This window comes from Canis lupus, chromosome 4 (assembly GCF_048164855.1).
Source record: "Canis lupus baileyi chromosome 4, mCanLup2.hap1, whole genome shotgun sequence".
Lineage (NCBI taxonomy): Eukaryota > Metazoa > Chordata > Mammalia > Carnivora > Canidae > Canis > Canis lupus.
In genome coordinates this window covers 79,001,948-79,015,011 of record NC_132841.1, presented here as the reverse complement: position 1 = coordinate 79,015,011, position 13,064 = coordinate 79,001,948, and the positions used below count along the sequence as shown (strand labels likewise).

At 35.1% G+C, this 13,064-nt stretch overlaps 1 long non-coding RNA gene across 1 annotated transcript in view; it reads left to right on the top strand.

Annotated features, from left to right (window-relative positions):
- Positions 1–12,721, top strand: part of LOC140631634 (uncharacterized) — a 36,992-nt gene extending 24,271 nt beyond the window's left edge. Inside the window, exons 2-3 of the long non-coding RNA XR_012029159.1 lie at positions 741–1,039; positions 11,334–12,721. This is a non-coding gene — a long non-coding RNA (uncharacterized lncRNA). The remainder of the gene's footprint in view (positions 1–740; positions 1,040–11,333) is intronic.
- Positions 12,722–13,064: the final 343 nt, after the last annotated feature.

Below are 13,064 nucleotides of genomic sequence, written 5' to 3'. Positions count from 1 at the left end.
GGCAGAGACACAGGCAGAGGGAGAAGCAGGTGCAGGACTCGATCCGGGTCTCCAGGATCATGCCCTGAGCTGAAGGCTGTGCTAAACCACTGAGCCACTGGGACTGCCCTCAAATAAGCCTTCTACAAACAAAGATATCTACATTAAAAAAATATATGTATGAAAAAGTTCTCAACTTCATTAGATGTCAAGACAAAGGCAAATTCATACGATTTCCTACCTATCAGAAAGACTAACTTTAGAGATAATTTGTTTTGTTTCTGCAGAGATTATGAAGAAATAACAATTAGTTATATTTAATCTTTGGACTTTTCATTTCTTTAACTCTATGGATAGTTAAGGAATAGAGTTAAAGGATTAGAGTTAAAACTCTGTTCCTACAGATAGCAGAATTGTGGTTATGATTTCACATGAGTCTTCCCTGTCTTCTCCATCTAGCACTCTGGGCATTTCAGAAGATTTTTTTTTTTTTTTTTTATGGTAACAGCCTGCATTTTTCCCCCTAATTTTTCCATGAGAGTGTAGTACTTTCAGAGTCCCAGAGTCATCTAATTCATTAATTCCATTTTGTAGAGTCTGACCATTTTGTGTCAATCCAACACATTCCCATTCTCTCCTACTTCCATCAGGACTATTCCAACCATGGGATCTGCGATAAACTCACCACCACACGGTCTCAGGGCAGCCATGGTTTCAACAGCAGTTTTCTCATCTGACTTTCTCTCCATTTTCATTTCCAGCTCCCAAGCCTCTGGTCTGGGATTAAAAACATTGGCATTTGGATTTGAGTCTGAGGTGGAAGCATCTGCCTATCATCCAAAATTAAAACATGTATTTGGATCCAATTGCTGCCTAAGAATATGGAGAATGAGGAGAGACTAGAAGCTAGGAAAAAGAAACACACAGGAATGCCCATAAAAGGAAAGGGAAGGAAAAAAAAGGCTCCCAAAAATGAAAAAGAAGGAGTAGTGATTAACAGCAGGAAGTTGTCTCAAGATGTTTGCTGATGAAGAAAAAGAAAGCAGTACCACGATGAGAGGTTTGTGGTTAATTTGATGGAGCCTGAACAAGTGCTGAAGGAGTGAGTCTCTTTTGAAGGGGAGATAATCTCTGAAATACTGTAAAACTCATGTTAAAATGCTGTAGGAGTCTATATTTTATGAGAATTTTTATCCGTAGATAGAGGACGAAATGAATATAAGCCATTGTAAAGTGTCTTTGTTTTAAGGATTGACCCTGGATCGATATGGCTGATATTGTGCAACACCCCATGGATAATACAGCAGGGACCATGATTATCCAATCAGGTTGTGACAGCTTTTAACACAAACTTTTCTTCTTCCTAACACTTCAGAGATCATGTTACTGATGATCACTACTCCATTGAAACAAATTTTTGTCAACACCTGCGTCTCTAGAAGATTATGTGACCATACACTTCTCTTCTAGAACACAGGTCAATTCCCTTAAATATATACAATAGCTTGCACTCCTCCAAAAAATTTTGCAGGATTAATTCCATCAAACATGTCACAAGTTATCCTCAATCATTTGAGGATATTCTTAGCTTCTCCTTTTCTTCTCCTTTTGTTGTCTTCAACCTCCAAAGCCATGACATCTGTTATGGATAAATGTTTTGGTGATACTAGTTACTGCTCCTTAGGTATAGTGAACTTCCAAAGAATTCATGCCTAAGCCATGGCAATTCCATCTTTATATTTTATTTCATTTTCTTTGCCATTATATTTGCTATGCTCTTATTGTTAGTACAGTGGACAATTATTCAGTTCTCATCTTCTCCGGACTTGGAGTTGTTTGTTTGTTTTTTCCCAAAGTTACACCCTCCATGCTTGGAGGACTCCCCTTCTTAATATCTATGGCATAACATTTTCACAGTTACACTTTTACTGCCACAGATGCTCATATTCCTTTTTCATGTCCTGGATTCTCCCTCTCTACCTGGCTTCTTGATACTAGGGTTGCTTATTTAATCTTGAGGCATTCACTTTTTTTGTGAAGACATTATATGCATCATCAGGGTTTTAAATGGTGATGATAGTGGTCACAATAATAGCTAAAATTTGTGAATATGCATGAAACTGTCAACTTATGCTAAGTGACTTACATATAACATCTCATTGACTTTCTACAATAATCTTCTGTGCCAAGAAGTGCCATTATAATCCCTCTTTTATAGGTAAAGAAACAAATAGAAACATTTGTTTAGGAAAGCTGATTTTAGGGATCCCTGAGTGGCGCAGCGGTTTGGCACCTGCCTTTGGCCCAGGGCGTGATCCTGGAGACCCGGGATCAAATCCCACGTCGGGCTCCCGGTGCATGGAGCCTGCTTCTCCCTCTGCCTATGTCTCTGCCTCTCTCTCTCTCTCTGTGTGACTATCATAAATAAATAAAAATTATAAAAAAAAAGGAAAGCTGATTTTAAATGGTCAAGGAAATGTTTACACCTCATGTATTTGATACTTAATCTTTTTCTCCCTCTAATAAAATAATATCCAATAATACGAATATTTTTAGTGTTTTCTTGAAATGATTAACTTTCTATGCTTTAAGCTCAGACCATAGGAATCTCTTCCTCTTCCATTGTATTTTGTTCATGTTGAACTTTAATTTTTAGGGACCCTCGAAATTCCTCAAGCTTAACTACCTTTGGAATGTGTTTTGTATATTAGGAAAGTCTTCCTTCCTTTCCTCCAAATGTACCTCACCCTACACTGTCTTATACTTCCCTGTGGTTTAGTCATGGCACATTTGGCTCTGCTTAGAACAGAGTAGGGAACCTGTCATGTGTTTAAGACATAAACTTGTTTCAGTCAGATTCTGGAAAACGTGGGAAATATTAATATGTTCACATGCAAATGGAAAGTATGGGGGGGGGGAAACACATAGCTATGCCTAAGGTAAATTTGACCAAATAAGGAAGCAGATTGCCAGAAAGGAGGTCAGACACTGATCATTTGCTTTTGCTGATGTTAATTAATGCATTTTCCTTTGTACATGTCCTCTTCCTCCACCTCCTCTCTCTTTCTCCTTCATTTCTTCTTATTTGTCATTTGAGTTAATTTCTTTAAAATACTCATGACATAGGTCTTTAGCATACATAGAAGAAATTTGAAATTCACTGATGAAGGATTTAAGGACATTGAAAGAGCTATACCACTCACTTGGGAGGTCTAAAAACAAAGAACTTTTCTGATATCAATAGGTTTTTAACGTTTTGTATGGAAATTAAAGAAAATTATCTCCATGTTCTTTCTTTACTCAGCCTTTATTTCTATGAATGAATACATCTGCAAAAATTTCTTTAGCCACTTGCGTTAGTTTCCAGTTCATTCAGCATGTTTTGTTATGCTTAACACTCTGTAAATTATTAATTAATTAATTAAATGTTATTTGGGCAGCCTGGGTGGCTCTGCAGTTTACCGCCACCTTCAGCCCAGGGCATGATCCTGGAGCCCCAGGATCGAGTCCCATGTTGGGCTCCCTGCATGGAGCCTGCTTCTCTCTCTGCCTGTGTCTCTGCCTCTCTGTCTCTCTGGGTCTCTCATGAATAAATAAAATCTTAAAAAAAAATGTTATTTCATGTAAAATAATACCTTTTTATTTCTTTTGCATCCCTTTAACTTTCCCATCTCCCTTCCTGGTCCACTGTATGATACTCTCCCACTCTACCCATTATGCTGAAAATATATTCTTCAAAATCTTAATGGAGAATTCATTGTTAAAATGATACTGCATCACTGTTATGCTGAAAATGTTGCACCTCACAGAACAAGCTATTGTACTCCTGATGCTGAATTAAGCTGCATTTTGACCAGGAAAAAAAAAAAAAAAAAGTGAATTTCCTTAAGCTAGTGAAAGATGCTGTCATTCCCGTCAAACCTGCTCTACAGCAATCAGTGGGGAAGCATTCTACAACCACTCTTCAATGAGGTCTTTGACATTCTTTCTACACCATCTTTTCAGTCAAGAGTGTATTAGAGATTGAGTAAGTAAGTTTACTGAAGGGTTATATGCAAATCTATCTCTTGTTCACCACCTCCAGCCCCAACTACATTAAAGAAAATGTCAGTAAAAGAAGCTTTTTGGCAAAGAGTAAGCAAAAACCTCTTCTTTTAGCATTAAATTTGATATATTGATCGATATTTAAAAAGATAGTTTGAGTGATTCAAAATTTGCATACTTTTATACATGATACCTACCCTCACCCCACCTTTGGCATTCAAAGTGACAGTTAAGAATAGTAGCAGGGAATAAGTGCTTGGAATGCAGTTAAATGCAGCATAAATGGATCCTTTTAAAGAATAACAGTTTTAATGGTTACTTAACCTACATATGACTCCATTTCTTCCTACGGAAAAATAGGGATAATATTTATCACTCATAAAACTTTTTAATATGTCACCTCATTAATCTCCTACCCCTTTGTGTGACCCTGAGAGAGAAAAGCTCTAGATAAAACACAAGAGCTATAAGGCTGGCACTCAATTTTAGATACAGAAACTGATAGACCCAAAGGCTTGAGCTATTGCTATTTCAAGCTGTTACAAGAGTTGCAATCTTTCACAACAAGCTGGAACTAAATAACCTAGACTTTTGCTTCATTAAATTACTTAAAAATATAATAAGTTAGTATATAAGGACACACCAAAGCAATCAATATTTTGTGAAGTTGCCAGACTGTAATATGTTTTTTAAATGGCATTAGTGTTAAATGCATTAACTTTAATGAAAAACTTAGAAATGGTCTCTTAATAACCTTATTGGGATATGACTACTTTTAAATGGCTTTTACTTTGTCCTTGGAATTCATATGATGCATGTGACAGAGGCTTGTTCAGTTAACAGAGGATTAGATGAAGGAAATTAATTAAAGCTTCCTTGCAACGTTTTCCCCTTGAGCTATTCAATATGCTGAAGTGGTATGACAGGGTACCATCCTTTCTCTAAATCTACTCATTAAATAACTCAATTGGGTTTAAACACACATCCTTTTTTTTTTTTTTTTAATTAGACCATAATTTTTCTCCTTGTCTTTCTAACCTGACCCCTTCGAGTCACTGCCACCTCTGTGATTTGTAATTACCTTTTTAGTTTCCAAGAATAGGAAAGTCACAACATGTGTCCATGTGTTTCAGGGTCCACCAATTCACTTTCTTGAGACCTGTCTTCAATTGAGATGACAAATTTAAATTGGTTAGGGACATTTGTTTAACTAATCCCCTGGACAAATAAGTATCTAAAATGATTTCCTAGGGCTGAAACCATAGCTATCAGTTATATTCTGTGATACTAGATGGAACACAAGTCTATGACTCTTTTTCAAATACTGTTCATACCACACTTTAATAAATACAAGAACTATTACTTTTAAATTTTATAATTTTCAATTTTATAATTTTATAAATGAATAGAACCATGTCTTTAAGTTCTCACAAATTGTAATCTTCTCTGTTTTTAAAACATTATTGTTATAAATGTATTAATTCTTTGATATTAAAAACAATTATAAAAGCATATAAGATAAAAATAATATTCACAACAGAAAGGCTTACTTTCCTTTCTTAAAAGAGAGAGAGAGAGAAAGCATGTGACTGTGGCAGTAAGATGTGAAATGTAACTTAGGATATAATATATAAACTTTTTTCTTGAAAAATTATATCAAGTTTGATGTTTTCAGGCAAGTGAAGATAAAGTTCTTGGTTCTATACTTACTAACCTCAATCATATAAAAAGCCCAAGCTTTAAAATGTCTGCCCTTTTGTTGTCAAGGATGAAGATGTAAAGACATTCCTCTAAATTAAGATTCAGGTTTTCTCTTTTTCTTCATAAAGGTACTTTTTTTACACAATATTGATGAGGAAAACAAGCCTGGAGAAATAACATGACTTCTGTTTAAAACAATTATTTTGGAAATCAGATATAGATGATCAGTGGCATAGTAGAATTAATGCTCTCTGATCAAAAAATAAATCAAAACTGGCTCACACAAAATCAGCCATATTTAAAACACTGATATTATAATCAAAGCTGTATGTGTATGTGCATACATATATATACATGCACACACACCACAAAGCATTGCTCATTCAAATTGTTAATATACTTTGTTGATTGCATTATAGTAATAATTCTATGAAAAAGCCAGTGTTATTATTCTTCATTACATTGGACTACATTTTCTGAAATTAAAAAACCTGAAATTGATCACACTGACAAATTTTACCTAATTTATAATACTAATGTACCAATAAAGAAATCCACAGTTCACATGGTTAATATATTTTTATTCATTATTTTAATCACTATAAGACTGACAGCTTCATTCTTCTGCAAATCAGACATGTTCAAATGTTGATCAACCTTGATATCTGAGATTAAACACTTAAAATACATCAAAATGCAAATTCGACCAGCTTAAATGTATTCAGTGTTTTTCCAGATCATGACAATTAAGATAGATGGTTCCAAAATAATATCCTGCAAATATTTAATGAGATTCAGAAATATTATAACACATTCATGGAAAATTTCACTCAGATCATTAGTGAAAAGCAGAGTAATTCAACTGTCCTAAAACATGTACATAACATTGCAAAAAGGATCAGAAACATTTAAATTTTCAAATAAATTAAAAGCCCTATCTTGTTATGCATAATGATGAAAGTTATATCTTACCTGCTAAAAATGTGAATTCCAGAATTTCAAGATTTCCTGTAAGGAAGCAATCTCAGTCTCTTTGCGGAGTTTCTGATACATAGGTAAAGAGCATAATTGCAGTTGCAAATTTTATCTTTTTAGCTTGAATATTAAGAAAAAAGTTCAGGTAAGTCACAAAAACCCCCACAAATTTTGTTTTAATCAATTCACCTACCAGTTCTTTCCTAGAGCTCTTTTTTAATAGATTGAATCTCAAAATAATTCCAATTAATAAAGATAGTGCCCTATGACATTCAAGTACGTCACTTATAGTAAATTCAGATAAGTTGGCAGCTGATAGGACCCCCCAAATACAGAGAAAATTCCATCATGTTTTCTTAGATTTAGGGAGGTATTTTAGTATGATGCAGTTCCCAGTATTTACAGTGATTTTATAAGTTGTCTACAGCATGATTTCTCTATATGCAATCCTTACAACACTTTAATCAGCATTGGCAGGAACGCTTCTTTCAAATGTGAATTCCTAAGTCCCACCAGGTCCCACCAAATGAATCAGAATTTATGTGTTTATGTGGTGGGTCATGAATTTGGATTTTGATTTGTCCAAGTGGCCGTTATGCACATTAAGTTTGAGAATACATGTGTATTCTTAAATCCAAGTAAAGACTATAAGGAATATATATATAAGCTATTTGGTATATATATACCAAATAGCTCACAGAGCTGTCAGTCACAGATAGACCAGGTGATCAAGGGCTGATAAAATGGTTCAAAAATGTAACAGTGGTAACCTGCTTCACAAACTGAGTACAAATGAGGAAGATTTTAAGACTGAGAATACGTCAAGGTCATGGTCCTTCTCTAGCCTTGGTGATTTTCAAGTTTGCCTGATAAGTCTCACGGGGTGCTCAGTAAACTATAGATAATTATGTCTCAACATAACTTACTGAATGAGGACTTCTTGGAGCAGATGCCTGGTAATCAATATATTTAACTATTTATCTGGTGACATTTATCCTCAAGGAAGTGGGGATACACTTCCTAGTGTATTCCCAGGCTGGCACTGCAAAATAATCATAATAACTTTGACCTTAATTGTTAAAATTTCTGAATTGCTAGTGTGGCATTATATTAGCACACTCACTTTAATATATTAAACTATACCCTTGATATCTCTTAGGTATACCCTATATGCTCTTAACTTTTTCTCACAAAAGATTGACTTAAAACTGACTTCCTATTACTATTATATTTGCATAGGATTGTTTTTAATGAGTGATTATTAATGTCCTCAATATCTGTACAATCTAATCTGTGAGCTATCTGATATGATTTTTTTTCTACATAAATTTTCAGGAGTGTCTTCACATATTCAAATGTGTTACTAGCAGTTAATGGAGATAGATATATTTTCCATAAATTCAGTACTCAAAACATCTGTATACATTATGGCATATGATTGACCTAGAAATGATTACTCTTATTAACATATACACATAAGTATGATTGATTTCAGGCTTATAATTTATAAAACAGGGGATCCCTGGGTGGCGCAGCGGTTTGGCGCCTGCCTTTGGCCCAGGGCGTGATCCTGGAGACCTGGGATCAAATCCCACATCAGGCTCCCGGTGCATGGAGCCTGCTTCTCCCTCTGCCTATGTCTCTGCCTCTCTCTCCTTCTCTCTCTGTGACTATCATAAATAAATTTAAAAAATTAAAAAAAAATAATAATAATTTATAAAACATTCTTAGTAAAACGAATGAAAACAGAAAAACTAAAATTAGGCATCTTTCAGTTGAGGAAACCATTATGCAACTGTAAAACCATTATGTAACTGTAAAATCCAGTTGTCTACATTCAGAGTTCATTACAATCCATTTAAAACCAAAGCAAGCAGTTCTTTAAAAGATTCTCCTTCAAGAATAAATGGTAGTTCAGAATAGATTAAAAGGACATCTATCTTCCCAGATTTCAGGATATACTATAAAGCTGTAGTAATCAAAACAGTATGGTACTGGCACAAAAATGAACACATAGATCAATAGAACAGGATAGATAGTCCAGAAATAAAACCATACCTATATGGTCAATCTATGACAAAGGAGGTAAGGATATACAACTGGGAAGAGACCATCTTTTCAATATATGGTGTTGAAACAACTGGACAGCTACATGCAAAAGAATGAAACTGGGCCACTTTCTTTTACACCATACACAAAAGTAACCCAAAATGGATTAAATATCTAAGTGCAGGACCTAAAACCATAAAACTCCTAAAGGAAAGCATAGGCAGTAATCTCTTGTACTTGGACCTTAGCAACATATTTATGGATATGTCTCCTCTGGAAAAGGAAACAAAAGCAAATATAAACTATTGGGATTACATCAAAATAGAAAGCTTCTCACGGCAAAGGAAACCATCAACAAAACAAAAATGATGTATCTGATAAGGGGTTAATATGCAAAATACACAAAAAACTTATACAACTCAACACCAAAAAACAAGTAATCCAATTGCAAGTGGGCAGAGAACCTGAATAGATTTTTTTTTTTCCAGAGACGGCATACAGATGGCCGACAGACACATGAAAAGATGCTTAATCTCTCATCATCAGAGAAATGCAAATCAGAACCACAATGAGATATCACCTCACACCTGTTAGAATAGCTAGTATTACAGAGACAAGAAATAATAAATGTTGGCGAGCATGTGGAGAAAAAGGAACTCCTGTGCACTGTTGATAAAAGTGTAAATTTGTGCCACAACTGTGGAAAACAGTAGGGAAGTCCCTCAAAAAATTAAAAATTAAAATACTATTTTACCGTACTTACTTACTTACCTAAAATTTGAAAAGAATATATCCACTATGTTTATCGTAACATTATTTACAATAGGCAACATATGGAACCGACCAAGTGTCCATCCGTAGGTGAATGGATAAAGATGTGAGATACACACATGCACACATACACACACACAGACACACAACACTACACACTGGAATGTTACTTGGCCATTTTTTAAAAAATGAGATTTTGCCATTTGCAGCAACATGGATAAATCTAGAAGGTATTATGCTAAGTGAAATAAATCAGACAGAAAAATAAAAATACCATATGACTTTACTTATCTGTGGAATCTAAAAAACAAAACTAACAAATAAGCAAACAAAAACCAGATTTTTAAATGCAGAGAACAAATAGGTGGGAGGATGGGCAAAAGAGTTGAAGAGGATTAAGAAGTACGTACTTCCCAGTTATAAAATAAGTCATGGAGATAAAAAGTACAGCATAGGGAATATAGTCAGTAATACTGTAATAATGTTGTATGGTGACTGCCCTCATTGTGGTGTGCACTGAGTAGTGCATAGAGCAGAGAATTGCTGAATCACTGTGCTGTACAATTGAAACTAATATAATATTGTATATCACTTATACTTCAATAATAAATTAAAAAAGTAAAACAATCAGAAGTATAGCCACCTTGCTTGTTCTTTGCCAATATTTTCTATGCTGAGAAGCAGAGCACACAGCACAACACCACATTCTGGTCTTGGGGGAGAGATAGAATGTGAAGTTTTGAGAGATACACGCCGGATTAATCATATCATAAAGACCAACTATGTCACTATGTACACATTACGTTTTAAAAGTATATTAATGGGGATACATTCACTTGGAGAATTTGGAAAGGTACTAATTTTTCCCCAATTACTATTAGTTTACGTCAGTAGAATCCATTTAATGCCTTTAATAATTCTATCATTTCTAAGACCTCCAGCAAAAGGGCATTATAGTTCTTTGGTTTATTGCAAATATTTTTTTTAAAAAGTGTAGCAGCTATAATAGTGAAGCTATAATACAAAATTTTAATTGTTAGCACTATATTATAAAAAACAACAAAGAACATCTTTAAAGGAAAATAGGGTAGAGGCACCCAAGAGTCTCAGTTGGTTAAGCGTCTGACTCTTGATTTTGGCATGAAATTGAGCCCTGTGTCGAGGGTCTACCTTGGATGTGGAATAAGATTCTCTGTCTCCCTCTGCCCCTACCCAAGGGCATGCTCTCACTCTGTCTCTCCCTCTTTAAAAAACAAACAAACAAACAACAACAACAACAACAAAACTAAAAAGAGAGTAGTATTTCATTGGGGAATCAATCCAATAGATTTTTTATCTTTCCATTTCTTCGTCGAATGACAGTGTTTTATAGGCTAATTTCTAAACAGATGCAATTTTTTAAAAAAATGATGAAAGCCATGTTTCGCTCAGGAATACTATTGTGCACATATGTAGGTTGTCTGACAGCAGATACTAGTTTGCAAAGCTTAAAAGGGCAAAACACTGAGTTTTGAGTTGATTTTGTCCAGCTTGTTTCTCCTCCCCCTGGATAATCTGGTGGCTTGTATTGTTGAGACATCCCCTGGTCACCATTTTTTCTCTTCGCACAAATGAATCCACTATGACAAAACATCCATGTCCTTGCAATGCAAATCTAGCAAATAGCCTCCCGCAATTCCACTGGATTTCACAATGTTCTGTTTGATAAGATCCATTGCTTCTTTGATTTTATTGTTGATTCAGATGCTTCTTTATTTGTTCATTTTCTTAATCATGTCTTCTTGCTTCATTTATGTTTTTCAACTCCAACCCAGTTGATCTGCACACCACCACTGTGACTGGAGAATATGAAGAAGCAAGCCATGGCCTACTGCACTTACTCTTAAGTTTTACAGCTTTCTAGAACCAAAATCCTGTACACCAGCCAGTCACTCCACTTACTACAATCTGCATGGCTCCTGGGTATCTTTCTACCACAGATCCTGAACTGTGACCACTCAGTTCTACAAGTGGTGTCTTCTTGTATACTCAATTAAATCCACCACTTTATAATAACCATGATCATTTTCATATCCAATGAGAGAAGCCCCATCCAGACTGGCCTGGCCTTGGAATCTAGATCTAAGTGGAGAGGACTCAGCTGTCAATAAGGAGTAAAATTGGAGGCCAGTGTCACAGACACCGAAGCAAGAGCTTTAACACCTAGGATAGCCACTGAGACTAAACAAATGGCATATCCAGGTAAAGCACTCTTCCAGTACTGCAATAAATTAAAAGAACTTCACATCTCTCTCTCCCCAAGCGTTCTCAACTTCTGTAATTAAGGGTATGTACTGCTTCCTCCAGTTTAAGAAATCAAGTGATTTATAAAATGAATAGCATCTTATTTATCAAAAGAGTCTTGCCTCAGCAGTATAAATACGAGGACAGTTCCAAGAGCTAGCTCCTCAGAGGTGCTTGTTAAGAGGTCTTTAGAATCTATGCTACCTGGAATACCTAATAGTGTTCTTTAATGCAACAGGTTAAATTCAGTGCAAAGGTATGGCAAAAGAAAAGTAATATTGACAGCAACTATGTCAGGGGCAAACACAACCATATTCACACATAAGCATTCACAGACTTTTACTTAGTCTTTGATTTAAAAGACAGATTCTCTGTGTCTGATCAATGTCAGTCTCTTGGGATGCACTAAAATGAAATTTTAAAAAAAACTGACTATTTCAAATCATTCTAGAATTATAGACAGCTACACTAAAATATAAAGCCTCCAAAACACTGTGTGTGGGGAGGGAGGAGGAAAGGACATAGATGTACTCACCAGCCTGAGTTGCAGAAATCATGTTTTCTAGGAGTTGAGAGTAAGAGTTGAGAGAATAGAAACTTTGGGGCAGGTGTTTCATGTGATTAGATAATAGATACTATAAATGAGAAAATATGTTAAATATGTTGGTTTTGTATTATAAACAGAATTTCTTTGCCATCTCTGAGAGCCTACTGTCAAGATTTAATTTAATATTTCATTAATTTTCTCTCTGTTGATGCCATTTCCTTTTGTATACAGGTCAACAGACAACCATAAATTATTTGTGCTCAGTGATGATGGGTATAAGGGTAATGATAACCAGAACAATGATAATGCCTGGCCATTTCTAAATACCATGAATTCCATTGGAAATACCTATAAATATTTTATAAGCTGTATTCGCTGGCTTAATAAGATCTGTGTTATTTATTGTAAATAAATAAAAATACACTACTTAATAATAGATATCAGTTACTATATTTCTTTTTTTCAAATATCTTTGCTAGCTCTAAATGTTTTATTTCTTACAAGTCTGATATTGATTTAAGTATTTTTTTTAAGATTTTATTTATTTATTCATGAGAGACACACAGAGAGACAGAGACACAGGCAGAGGGAGAAGGAGGCTCCCTGCGGGGATCCTGATGTGGGACTCGATCCCAGGACCCTGGAACCACGCCCTGAGCCAAAGGCAGATGCTCAACCACTGAGCCACTCAGGTGTCCTGATCTGAGTATTCTTA